Below are 13,942 nucleotides of genomic sequence, written 5' to 3'. Positions count from 1 at the left end.
AATCTTAAGGATCTGGCCACATTTAGTAAATGCTGATGTTTTCTCTCTATAGTTCCATTTCCATTTTGTTGGGGAGTGTAAGAATGGCTAAATTTCCAGATAAATACCAAGAGAGTGAAGAAAAGATTGGAGATGAGAAATTGTAAATTCTGTACCATTATCTGATCTTAAATTTTTAATTGAGGGGAGATATAATTGATGAAATGTTTAATAAGAGAACACTTGAGTTTTAGTTGACATCAAAAATACCCAAGTACATCTAGAGAAATCATCCTCTAAATAAGAAACTGATTACAATTTCCACAGAGTCACATGTTTGTAAGGTCCCATACATCACAATGAATTATCTCAAAGACAGGTACTTGTAGATTCTCTAACAGGAAAAGGAAGCCTGAGTTGTTCAGAATAGTGACAAATTTCACGATCAGACTGAGTAGTATTGTATTGAAAGGTACAGACAGACTTTTAATATGGCTCAACACACTATAAGATGGATGACCTAATCTCCAATGCCGCTGAATACAAGAATCTTTGGTGAAAGTAGAAGAATGATCAACAGAGACAGAGTTACTTTGAATTTTGTGTGTCTGGAGTTTGTACAAGCCATCTACCAGGTCACTAATCTCTTTCTTCATCATCAAAATTGGGATTATGAAAATATAACAGTGCTAGTATGGAAGCAAGGTCTACCTGCAACATAATTAGCACTGCTATTGAGCTAAGGAGCTCTAGTAGGAGTCTTGACTTTGTCTTGCAGTAACTGTATGATCCGATTATCTGGATGAGAAACTGAACTGATCACAACTGCTACAAATTTCTTTGAGTCGAGGTTTAGGTTTAGGTTGCCCATTTAACCTGTGCCATTCAGGATAAACATGGAGAGCAAAGTGTATGACCAGAAAGATTACAGTATTCACAAACAACATCACTCACTTTCTTGTCCTCTCGCTTAGGATGACTAATTTTGTTCTTAGGTGAGTGATTCGGAGCAAATCGAGCATTCATAGCAACACCTCAAGAGATGTAGTTATCGTATTTACAAAATTACGTTGATATTCATCTTGTAACAATATTGTATAAGCTTGACTGAGATCAGGAAGAGGATACATCAACAAAATCTGACCACGAGTATTAGTGAACTGATCATTTTGTCCCATTAGAAATTGACTTAGATTCATCTGTTGTTCATATTGAACAAGCTTTAAAGCAATTCCGCAAGCAGTATCATCACAAGTACATCTAGAAATGGGAGGGAGGTGTAACCGCCCGTACTTCCGGAATATTAATTTCAAAAAAAAAAACTAGTATAAAATTCAATTGATCAAAAATCCTTTGTATTACAAAGGTTCCGGTTACAAAAGCGCAGCTAATGGAAATTCAAATGTCAATCTACTCCAATTCTAATTTGTCAATTTTCAATACTATTCAACTTGAATCCCAGAGGAAACGTGAAATTGTAAGTAATGAGTTATACAGTTCAGTAAGAAAATAATCGATCCAACTAGTTTTGGCAAGTAACACAAACACATATAACAAATATCGATAATCTATATAATACGATATTCAAAACAAACACTTTCGATACATAACTCATGCCACAACCACTACAATCCGGTGATAACAGTCCAAAATTTTCAGAAAATTGTCACTACAATCTGGTACTACAACCCGGTGATAACGGTCCTAAATTTTCAGAAAATTGTCACTACAATCTGGTGACTATGATCCTAAGTTCTTATTCGATATTTTCACAAACCACGACACAAATCAGAGATCCAAAATTATCGTCTAGACACCACACATATACATCGATAATACATATCACTTCAAAATATATTGTCACTTAACCCATGTTTTGATAATCGAATATACACACGTAACACATAGTTTAGAAAATGCTAGCAAGATCGATCGAAACTTACCTCAAAACCTGACCAGATCTGAATTAACTTTTTGACCCTTTAAACGATATTTTCTTGAAAAATACGCAACACGAAAGTTGTAGATACCGAAAAATTATTTCTGAAAAGTCCAGAATCAACGAATTCCGACTTATGATGAATTTTCTACGAATTTTACAAGACTGCTGATTTTTATGGCTTTTTATCCTGCGGATTTTATAAATAAAAACGAGAATGACGAATAAGATGTATTTATAATGATACGAAACCCTATTTTTTAACCTACAAGTTATCCGTATTAGAATCTGATCCAAATTTTAGGCCCGTTAGTCTAATTCAATTTTAAATCCTAATCCTTATCTAATTTTAATTCTTTTATTCTATATTATATTATTAATCTAATTCTAAAAATTACAGGATATTACATACTACCTTACTTAAAAAGAATTTGGTCCCAAAATTCACAATATTCTTATATATGTCTACGCTCCATAATCTCTATAGGTCGAACTTAAACTATGGTCCACAAGATTGAATAATAGGGAATGTACTAGTCCCATACCTAATACACTCCGAAAGACAGCCTGCTCTGATACCTACTGTAACAGCCCGTACTTCTGGACTATTAATTCTAAAAACAATAGTATAAAATTCAATTTACTGATCAAAAATCCTATTACAAAGGTTCCTATTACAAAAGCGCAGCTAATGAAAATCAAAATGTATATCTACTCCAATTCTAATTCCTCGAATTTCAATTCTATCCAACTCGAATCTCTGACGAAACCTAAAATTGTAAGTAATGAGCTATATATCCCAGTAAGAAAATAATCGACCCAACTAGTAGGGCAAGTAACACATGCACATATAATAAATAACGATAATCTATACCATACGATAACATTTTCGATACATATTCTTATTCTTATTCGATACACATAACACATAGACAACAATAATTCAAAATCAGTAACTAACGCCACGACCACTACAACCCGGTGATAACAGTCCTAAATTTTATAGAAAATTGTCATAACAATCTGGTGACTACGGTCCTAAGTTCTTATTCGATATTTTCACAAACCATACCACAAATCAGAGATCCAAAATTATCGTCAACACACCACACATATACATCGATACATATTATATAAAACATACTACTTTCAAACATATAATCAATTAGCCCAAGTTTTGATAATCAAATATACACGCATAACTCACAACAGAATTTTGAAAATACTAGCAAGAATGATCGAAAACTTATCTCAAAATCTGACCAGATTTGAATTTACTCTTTTTGACCCTCTATACGATATTTTCTTGAAAAACATGAAACACGAAAGTTGTATAGAATGAAAAAATCTTTTCGAAAAGTCCAGAATCAACGAATTCCGACTCTACGAATTTCACAAGTGTTAGGTCACACAACACTGTAGAATGGGGTTGAATACAGTGTAGAATACAATCAAATCGATTTCGAACACAAGTAACAGTAAATAGATATATTCGATATAATAAACTCTGTTACAATGAAACTGTTCTCTCTCAGTGATGAACAAATATCACGAGAGCTGCTAGGTTACAATGTATGATCTTCTCGATAATGATAACACATATAGTGTAAACCTATGTCTGTGTTTATATAGTACACAGTTACAAGATAACTTCTAATTGATATGGAATATAATTCTGTCTCCTAAAATATATTAATTAAATATCTTATACAATTCTTTAAGTCCTCTAACTCTTTCCCTGCTAAACTTCTTTTTGTATTAGTCTCGATCTTCTTTCCTGTAAATCAGCTTCCTTCCTTAACTGTTAGTCCTCCAGTACTTAAGTTCTGATATCTATCTTCTGATATTTATCTTCTGATAATCTAAGTCCTGATATCCTTAAGTTCTGACTTCCAATAAGTACTGATTCCAGTAAGTTTTGATATTTCCTGTTTGTTAAAATCTGAAAACTAAACATGAAACATATTAGATATGACATCTCAAATATATCTAACAATCTCCCCCAACTTGTAAATTGTGCAAAATATACAAGTTAATAGATTTGATGATATCAAAAACATTTAAGTTCAAATGCAATAAGAGTTTAATAAGACTATTAACTACAACTTACAGTCCATATAGCTTTACCAACTTCACTGGATCAATCTGAATCCATAATGATTCTTAACAAAATCTCTTACCAGCTTGTCTTCAGCTTTCCTCAGAATTTCAACTAACTGTGCTTTGAACTGCATCAGTTCTTCATCTTTACTAACACCAATCTGATAAATGGCTGTTCTGAGAGCTTGAATTGATGTTCTTTCAAGTCCATCACCAAGTCTGATAACTCTAGGATGTGAAGAGTTTTCATTACAACATAAGCATTTTCCTTTCAGAATAACTTCCACCTTAGCAGAATTCTTCAGCATAGGAATTTCTCTTTCATCATCTTCAGTAATCATTGGTATATACTGAGAAGTCTTTGTACCAGAGAGTCTAAATAGATCTCTTATAGCCTTCAAAATGTATTCTGACCATCTTCTTGTAACATCAGATTTCACTTCCAGAAGATAGTGAATATATTGAAGTTCTCTGACAGACTTCTTTAGCACATCAGTATCAGCTAGTCTGTAAGTTAATCCATCATAAAGAAATAAAATCAGTTTCTCCTTTAGATTTTCCTTATCATGAGCATCTATCACGATTTGAGCAGACAACACCTTGTCAAGGTGCTTTTGTTTGATTTGTTCATATGATTTGTGTAATAACCCCCAAAATTTTCAACCTTTTGTAACCCTTGTGAATAGTGTTTTAGCTGAATGAGAAAACTTTTCACGCCACACTATGTAGGGGTTCTGTTATGGATATTCTGGGATATTATTAGTACTCTATGTGGTATATAAGTGTATGTAAAGATCGTCAAAATCCAATTTCCGAACACTTGGATTTTTCCCGGAAATCCACTAGATACGGAGAGAATTGAGTATAAGGTAACAAGATAAAAAGGATTTAAATTAAAGGATTATAATAGAGGATCATAAAAAGGAATATAATGTATTGAGAAAGGTTAAGGGAACCTAAGTAATAAGATCCCGGGTATGATCCTTCAAACGATAAACGAAAACGAAAGTTAAGCGAACCGTATAACAGATCAGCGGTCATTAGGCAAACGATTAGGAAGTTAAGCAAAGGCATTAGAGGGAGTGATGTCACCCAACCAATGAGAGGAGGACAAAGAGGGAAAGATGACATCACAACATGACATAGGCATGACATGGGAAGGAAGGAGGTGTGGTGGCTTTTTAACCACACAAATTCAAGGGCAACAAGGTAATTGACTAAATCAAACACAAAAACAAATCAACCAAGCCAAGCAAAATCATTTTTCATCAAAATCAAAAAGAACCAAGGCTTTGTTCTTGAGAGCTCTCGGCTTTTTACTATTCAAAAGGCAAGGAAATTCAAAAATCAAAGATCCAAGCTTCCTAAATTGGTGAGTTAATTTTCTAATCATATTCATGCTTAGTTAGGGCTATATCATGAGTTTAAGCCATCAATTCCTTCTCCATCTTCTTTATTTAATCAAAGAATGTAAGTCATATGTCATAGACCTATTTGTATATTCGAGGATTCAACTCAACTCAAATAAGAATGTAATAAGTAAATAGTGGATCGACCGTCAGAGAGATCTCGCAAAGTAATATCTGTCAAAGGATTCAGAAACAAGGTTCATCTACAGACTTGAGGAGTTAATTCACTGGAAGAAGTTCAAGAAGTTGATCATGCCTCAGTGATATAAATCAAGATCGTGGATTTAATCAAGTGACAGAGATCTCGTCAGGGTATCAATTAATTACAAGGATTTAATCTGAAGAAAATCAAAGTGTCAGAGTCAAGACATGAAGAAACGTCACGGAAGTTAGTCACTCATGAACCAGACAGTACATCGAGTGTCAACGTTGAAGTGGTGGAATTGATTCATAATTTTCAGTGATTTTCAGAAGATTTACAGAAGAATGGTTGCTGCTCAAGACTAGAATTAATTCTCTATTAATTAATTGAGTCATCTAATTTAATTAAGAAAATAAATTATATCTGCGAAGAATAATTTATTTATTAATTGAATTAATTGATTAATTAATTCTGATTTAATTCTAGGAATTTTAGGAATTTTCAGAAGTTTAATTGGATTAAATTCAAGCATTAAATCAGCAAGACAATTGAAAATGAACTAGCATGACAATCAGGATTGTCATACCGATTGTCATGCTAGGCCATTGTCAATTGTCTCACCGAAAGTCACTCTAGGAGGATGATTGTCTTGCTAGTTCATTCTGATTGTCTTGCTAGTTCATTCAGATTGTCTTGCTAGTTCATTCAATTGTCCTACCGAAAGTCATACAAGCTATAGGATTGTCATGCCAATTCAATTCTATTGTTGTGCTGATTTAAAAAGAAGCAGAAGACTTTTCTTTCAAATCTCTCAATCAAATACAAGAACAAAAGAAAGCAGCCGCCTTTGAAATATATCATTCTTCATCTGCAGAAATTCAAGATCAATTTCTAGTTTGTTAATGTTAAATCCAAACCACTAGAATTATTTATCTTGTTCTTGTGTATCAATCTAGCGGATTAAAATCCCTAGAACTTAATCTCAAATTGCGTTTAGCATTTGAATCTTTTTATTACAAAAATAGAAAAAGTTCATGTCGAATTTATTCTAGATTTGTGATAATTAATTTGAGATTAATACCTTGTAATCGATACAGTTGTTGTAACACATTTCAAGTTTAATAATATTTTTATTTAACTTGAATTTTGTTTCACATTTTTTATTCCGCATTTTATTCGATTATTCGGTACTGTTTGTATTCAACCCCCCTTCTACAAACACATTGGGACCCAACAATTGGTATCAGAGCCTTCTGATTAACGAACAAATCAAGATCCTAGACTTTTGTGATTTTTCAACTCCTTGAATTTTTATTTATTCAAAAATTCAATAATGACTTCACATAAAGTTGGAACCGTTAAAATTCCACAATTTGATAAAGAGAATTATATCATGTGGAAGAAGAAGATGCTACTATTTTTACAAGTTGCAAATCCCAAATATTCAAACTTGTTAAAGAAGGGTATAAAAACTCCGATGGTTATTGAACCGGAGGTAATAATAGATGGTGTGGTGACTACTGAAGCTAGAACCTATCCAAAAGAGCCTGAAGATTTTACTCCTGCTGAGAAGGAAGAAGCCTCCTTGGATGCCAGCCTTCAATTAATATTAATTGATTCCCTTGATCCCTTGATGAACAGACATGTGATGAACTGTAAAAATTCCAAACACATGTGGGAAACTATTGAGGTGATTAATGAAGGCACAGAGGAAGTTAGGGAGAACAAGTTGGAAATCCTAACCTCTGAATATGAACATTTCAAATCAAATCCAGGAGAAGGAATTACTGAAGTGTTTGAGAGGTACAATGCGTTGATCAACAACCTGAACATCAATGGAAAGTATTATTCAATCAGGGAGGTCAACAAAAAGTTCCTTTTAACACTGCCAGCTCATCTTGAACATAGAATCACTGCCATTAGAGAAGCTAGAGATCTGAGTGAGATTTCTTTGGACAGGCTCTATGGAGTGTTGAAAACTTATGAGTTGGAGCAGATTCAACAGAAGGAAGTCTACGGGAAGGATAGAATGGTCAGCACATCTACTGCACTTGTAGCTGAAGGTCAACAACAACAACAATCTCAACAGTTAGAAAGAATGGTACAGTTTTCCAAGGGTGAGGAAAATGAGTTAGTAGCAGAATATGATCCTCCTACTACAAATCAATCAAGTGATGATTTTTATTCCTTGGAAGAGCTGGAGCAATTGGAAGATGAATCAATGGCCCAAATTGTCAAGAGATTCTCCCATGTCAGATTCAGGAGGAATCCCAAGCTTAAGTACAAGTCCAACTATAACAAATTCCAGAAAGGTGGATCTTCATCCTCTAACACCAGCAGTGGTGGGTACAAAACAGGGATGGTTGATCGAAGCACCATTAGATGCTATAACTGCAATGAGTTGGGACACTTTGCCACAGAATGTAGGAAGCCAAAGCAAGTAAGAAAGAACTCTGAAAGGGCTTATTTGGCAAAGGGAAGAAGCTGGGATGATACTGACAGTGAAGATGAAGATGAAGGAAATCTTGCTCTTATGGCTATTGATGGAAAAGCTTCATCGTCAAGAATAGAGGTAAAACTTTCTGATGCTGAAATGGTTTATCATCTAAGAGGTAACTTAGATTGTGCACGTCGTGATAATGAACTGTTAAGTTTACAGATCACAGACCTTGAGAAAGAGGTCAATGAATTAAGACTTGTGCACATTAATCAAGACAAATTAAAAGAACAGGTATCTTTTCTAGAGAATAGAGTTGACTGTTATAGAAAACTCGAAACTATTCTCAAAGACAAGATCACCGGTCTTGAGACTAAGGTTAGAGCCTACTTCAATTCTTGTTCGAAGGCTAAAGAGTTCTACAGTAAGCAAGCTGTTAATCAAACATCTGGAATAGGTTATGATTACAATGCTGCTATTGGAGAATTAGGCATAAACTCCCCTCCCCATGTCTGTGCTAAAGGGAGGGAAGTACCACATGTGCTTAAGGGTGTTAATGAACCCCTCTATAAAGCATCAATTGCTGAACCATTTGATGCGACCTCTTCTGTTATTCAAGAAGAAATACGTGCTGAAGATCATGCTTATGAGAAGATTGTTTCCAAGTCAAGTGAGTCGAAAGTTCCAGTCAAAGTTGTGAAAGCAACTGAGACTAACTCAGACACACATGAGTTGGATAACAATAATGCCATGTCTACCATGCATAAATTGCCTGCTGTTAATCACTCTCATAAAGCATGTGGTGTTGCTAATTGTATGTCTTGTGCTTTTAATATGATGTATGCTTATTTTAATGGTAAGTATGTGTCTAGTGATAAGACTACTCCTCGTCAGCATGTGAATAACAAGAAGCATGATAGGTCTAAGACTGCTAGTCCTTCTAAGGCTAGAAAGGAGACATTTGTGCCTAAGCTTAAACAGAAATTTGTTAAGGCTGTTTACAAGGTCAAATGTTCAGTCATTGAGAATGTTGAGATCGTTAAAATTAAAAATGTTGTTTTGTCTGACAAAGGACAGTTCTACAAGTATGCCGGGCCCAACCAAGTTTGGGTTCCGAAGAAGGTCTAATCCATTTGAAGTGCAGGGCAGTATACAGGTGTAACCGGTAGTGTGGATTCTTGACAGTGGATCATCAAGACATATGACCGGAGATAGAGCCCTGCTATCAAATGTGGTTGAGAAAGCTGGCCCCCTGGTTACCTTTGGAGATAACAGCAAAGGTTTATCCGAGGGATATGGCTGTTTGCAAGCTGGGAATGTTATCATTGTAATTTTGTATATTGTGCTAGGTTATTATCAGGAAGCAGTATCTAACATATAGCACCAGTGACGAGACTTGAGAATATTACGACATATCAGACACCTGCTGCACATTACACTTGGAATTGTACTCTAGTAAGATGTGTACAAGTGTACTCCTGATTGGTGAGTCAAAAGAGGAAGTCAATGCACCACAGTTCATGGACTTTGCAGCTGCAGATCTATTGGACTATGCAATTTCTTCTTCACAATCTCACTTCAGGTTGGTATGAACTAGTATACTGCTCAAGCAATCGTCAAGGACATGGTATGGCACTCTAACAGAAGTTATAATTTTATATGAATAAGTAGAGTCGTCATATTAATAACTATCTTATCACTAAGCACAATCATATTGTTTTATATGTGCAGTGATATATTGTTTATGCAACATAACAATTAGTATCTAAAGTACTTGACAAGTATCGGTCAATGATATCTTGTTAACATTATGTTGCAGATATTTGTAAGCTTTTGACATGAATGAGAATTACTTAGACTTTACCCTAAGTGATCAATGTTTTATCAAAAACTCATTCATATTGAAAAACAAAAATTAAACTTCTTTCTACATTAGTGATTTCTTATTTCATGTAAAATCTTTTGAAATCACTATTGTAAATCATTTTCTCTCTACCACCATATGTTTTGTGTTACAGGTTCAGTCTCCAATGACTTTCTTTCATTGACAGTCATGAGGTTGAAAACCCACAACATCTATCCCAGACTGTAAAGACAAACACAAAAACAGAACCAACCAACACTCTCTTACCACTAAATGTAGTATGAATGAGCGTGAGGGAGATAGTGCCTTAGTGCACCACATAAGGAAGGTTCTGTAGTCAACCCAGTAGCTCTGTCTCATACATAGATGAGTAGTATTTAAACCGAGACAACTGCTAGCCCCCATACATCTTCTCAAAAAGATGTAATGGCTGAAAAGGTACAAAAACAGTTACTAGATTCATTCTCTCAACAGGGTGAGTCTATTGAATTTTGCCTGTCGGCCAAGGTATCCGATGTAGTGTCACCACTTCAAACATAATCAATTCTTGATGCACAAGGAGAGGTTACACACACAAAGGATGAGTTGACGGAAACAAGAGTTTCGACCATTTTAAGGTCAGATTCGATTGTTCAAGGTTCGTTAGTGGACCAATTGCCTTTACAGGTGTTAGGAGAGGATACTGATCCAAAAGCCATATGTCAGTGGTCAGTGTCTACCTCCCCAGGCTTAAATCCCCTGGATGCATCTGCGGATAGTGGATCTGACATAGGCGCAGATCGGCAACTTGTTGACAATGATTCAGATATTACCTGATAAGTCACAAGGAAATGTCTTCACAGACATTAGAAGGGAACCTTGATCTTTATGCTAAATTCGTTGGATCATTGTTTACCTTCCCAGAATTCAAATCTGGAACCCTAAAAGGGAAACTAGCAACTTGTAGATTATGACTCAGATTCATCTGACGAGTTTAACAAGGATGGGGATTTGTGAACTCCCATTGCACCACCTGTGACCTCCTTTAAGGATGGCTAAGGTGATTTTCCTTGCAGGTACAGCTGGATTATGGAGCTATGAGAGAAGAGTGATACACTTGTGAGAATGAGTGTAAACACGAGTGGAGAGAAGAGTGAAACACATGTGAGGTACACTAAAACAGGATCACACACTCACAGTGAGGAAGAAAGAGAAACTACTTGTTATTTCTTTTCCAACCAAGTGAAATATGAGAACTCCTTCAGACGACGGCATACATTCCTTCTTTAAGGGGGAGATAGAAGCTTAAGTAATAGTTTGGAGGATTCCTCAACTAAGGGGGAGAAATAGCAGGGAGTAAGAAAAAGATCCTACTTGTACACTACACCACACCATTGTTGTTTCTAACTACGGATCCTATTGTACGGGAGAGGTGGTAAACACAAGGTGATTTCCTAGTAAGGGAAGAAGCTGTTAGGGGAGTACCATTGGTTTTTATCTGCGGATCCTATTGTACGGGAGAGGTGGTAAAACGAAGGTGATCTTCTTTAATCAGTTGATTCTCATAGGGGGAGAAGCAAGAGATATGGGCTTCTCAACAGGAAATGTGGTTGTACAAATGAAGATGGAACTACTTGAAGATATGTTCAGTCTAGAGGAACATCTACCTGGAATCTGGAAAATGTTAAATCTCATCCAGAACTTTTCTGCTATTTACTTTGCATGTATGTTTATATCTTTTTCTTATTTTTTAGTTGAGTTATCCTCTAGGCATTTGTGTGTTATTGTCTAACAAACAAATAGGGGGAGATTGTAAGTCATATGTCATAGACCTATTTGTATATTCGAGGATTCAACTCAACTCAAATAAGAATGTAATAAGTAAATAGTGGATCGACCGTCAGAGAGATCTCGCAAAGTAATATCTGTCAAAGGATTCAGAAACAAGGTTCATCTACAGACTTGAGGAGTTAATTCACTGGAAGAAGTTCAAGAAGTTGATCATGCCTCAGTGATATAAATCAAGATCGTGGATTTAATCAAGTGACAGAGATCTCGTCAGGGTATCAATTAATTACAAGGATTTAATCTGAAGAAAATCAAAGTGTCAGAGTCAAGACATGAAGAAACGTCACGGAAGTTAGTCACTCATGAACCAGACAGTACATCGAGTGTCAACGTTGAAGTGGTGGAATTGATTCATAATTTTCAGTGATTTTCAGAAGATTTACAGAAGAATGGTTGCTGCTCAAGACTAGAATTAATTCTCTATTAATTAATTGAGTCATCTAATTTAATTAAGAAAATAAATTATATCTGCGAAGAATAATTTATTTATTAATTGAATTAATTGATTAATTAATTCTGATTTAATTCTAGGAATTTTAGGAATTTTCAGAAGTTTAATTGGATTAAATTCAAGCATTAAATCAGCAAGACAATTGAAAATGAACTAGCATGACAATCAGGATTGTCATACCGATTGTCATGCTAGGCCATTGTCAATTGTCTCACCGAAAGTCACTCTAGGAGGATGATTGTCTTGCTAGTTCATTCTGATTGTCTTGCTAGTTCATTCAGATTGTCTTGCTAGTTCATTCAATTGTCCTACCGAAAGTCATACAAGCTATAGGATTGTCATGCCAATTCAATTCTATTGTTGTGCTGATTTAAAAAGAAGCAGAAGACTTTTCTTTCAAATCTCTCAATCAAATACAAGAACAAAAGAAAGCAGCCGCCTTTGAAATATATCATTCTTCATCTGCAGAAATTCAAGATCAATTTCTAGTTTGTTAATGTTAAATCCAAACCACTAGAATTATTTATCTTGTTCTTGTGTATCAATCTAGCGGATTAAAATCCCTAGAACTTAATCTCAAATTGCGTTTAGCATTTGAATCTTTTTATTACAAAAATAGAAAAAGTTCATGTCGAATTTATTCTAGATTTGTGATAATTAATTTGAGATTAATACCTTGTAATCGATACAGTTGTTGTAACACATTTCAAGTTTAATAATATTTTTATTTAACTTGAATTTTGTTTCACATTTTTTATTCCGCATTTTATTCGATTATTCGGTACTGTTTGTATTCAACCCCCCTTCTACAAACACATTGGGACCCAACAAAGAAGAAGACTATGAATAGTGTTTTCAAGTTTTTAACTTGAAATTTTTCTTGTTTTCCTTGAAGATCCAAGCATTCCTAAGACTTCTCAAAGCTTCTTAAGGCTTCCTAGATCCTCCCACCACTTCAAGGAAGGTATACCATCTCCAAACCCTAGATTCCTATGTATTATAAGATGATTTTGATTAGTAGGGTGATATTGTAGCTTGTTGTTGTGATTAGAGTTTGGGATTTGAAATGGTAGTGAAATATAATGGTAAATGTTGTGGTTTTGATTAAAAGAACTTAAGTATGATTAAAGTTAAGCTTAGGCATAAGTATGAATGTTAAAATTAAATTGGTTGGGGTTGTTTGAATGTGATAAGGATGGATGTTGGTTGTATGTTGGATTTGAGGTTGAATTGGGATGGTTTTGAATGGTTTAAAATTTGGAAATCGCGTAAACATAGCCGTCGTAACGTCCGATTTTCTTTGGACTGTTTTTGTGCATAACATTAGGACCCGAGAACCCCCTGCTAGATTATGACCACTGCCATGTTTAGATAGCTCATGTTACGAGCTTCGTTTTGATATGTAGTTCGTTCGATTCCGATGCACGGTTTAGGAGAAACGACCGTTTCAGGTAACGGCGTTTCGCGAACGAAACTTTTCCCCTCGCCTTACTTTGAAACATAGGTTAAAGATTAAAAAGGGTTAATTAATGTTTGAAACATTTATGGTAAGTGTGTTAGGCAGTTGGTAAGACACTCGCGAAGGAATCGTCTTAAAACTCGTAAAGGTTAAATTATTAAAAATGATGGAGCCGAGGGTACTCGAGTGACTTAAGCGAATCAGTAAGCGCAAAACAAGCGTTAGAGTCTAAGTTAGTTAAAGTATAGATTTACAAGTGACTTTGGTTTAATTCCAACTTGCTTGTTGTTTATAGGTTACCAGACTCGTCCCGAGCCTTTTATCACCCCAAGTCG

This window comes from Apium graveolens, chromosome 2 (genome assembly GCF_009905375.1).
Source record: "Apium graveolens cultivar Ventura chromosome 2, ASM990537v1, whole genome shotgun sequence".
NCBI classification, from domain to species: Eukaryota; Viridiplantae; Streptophyta; class Magnoliopsida; order Apiales; family Apiaceae; genus Apium; species Apium graveolens.
This window is presented reverse-complemented; position numbering follows the sequence as displayed.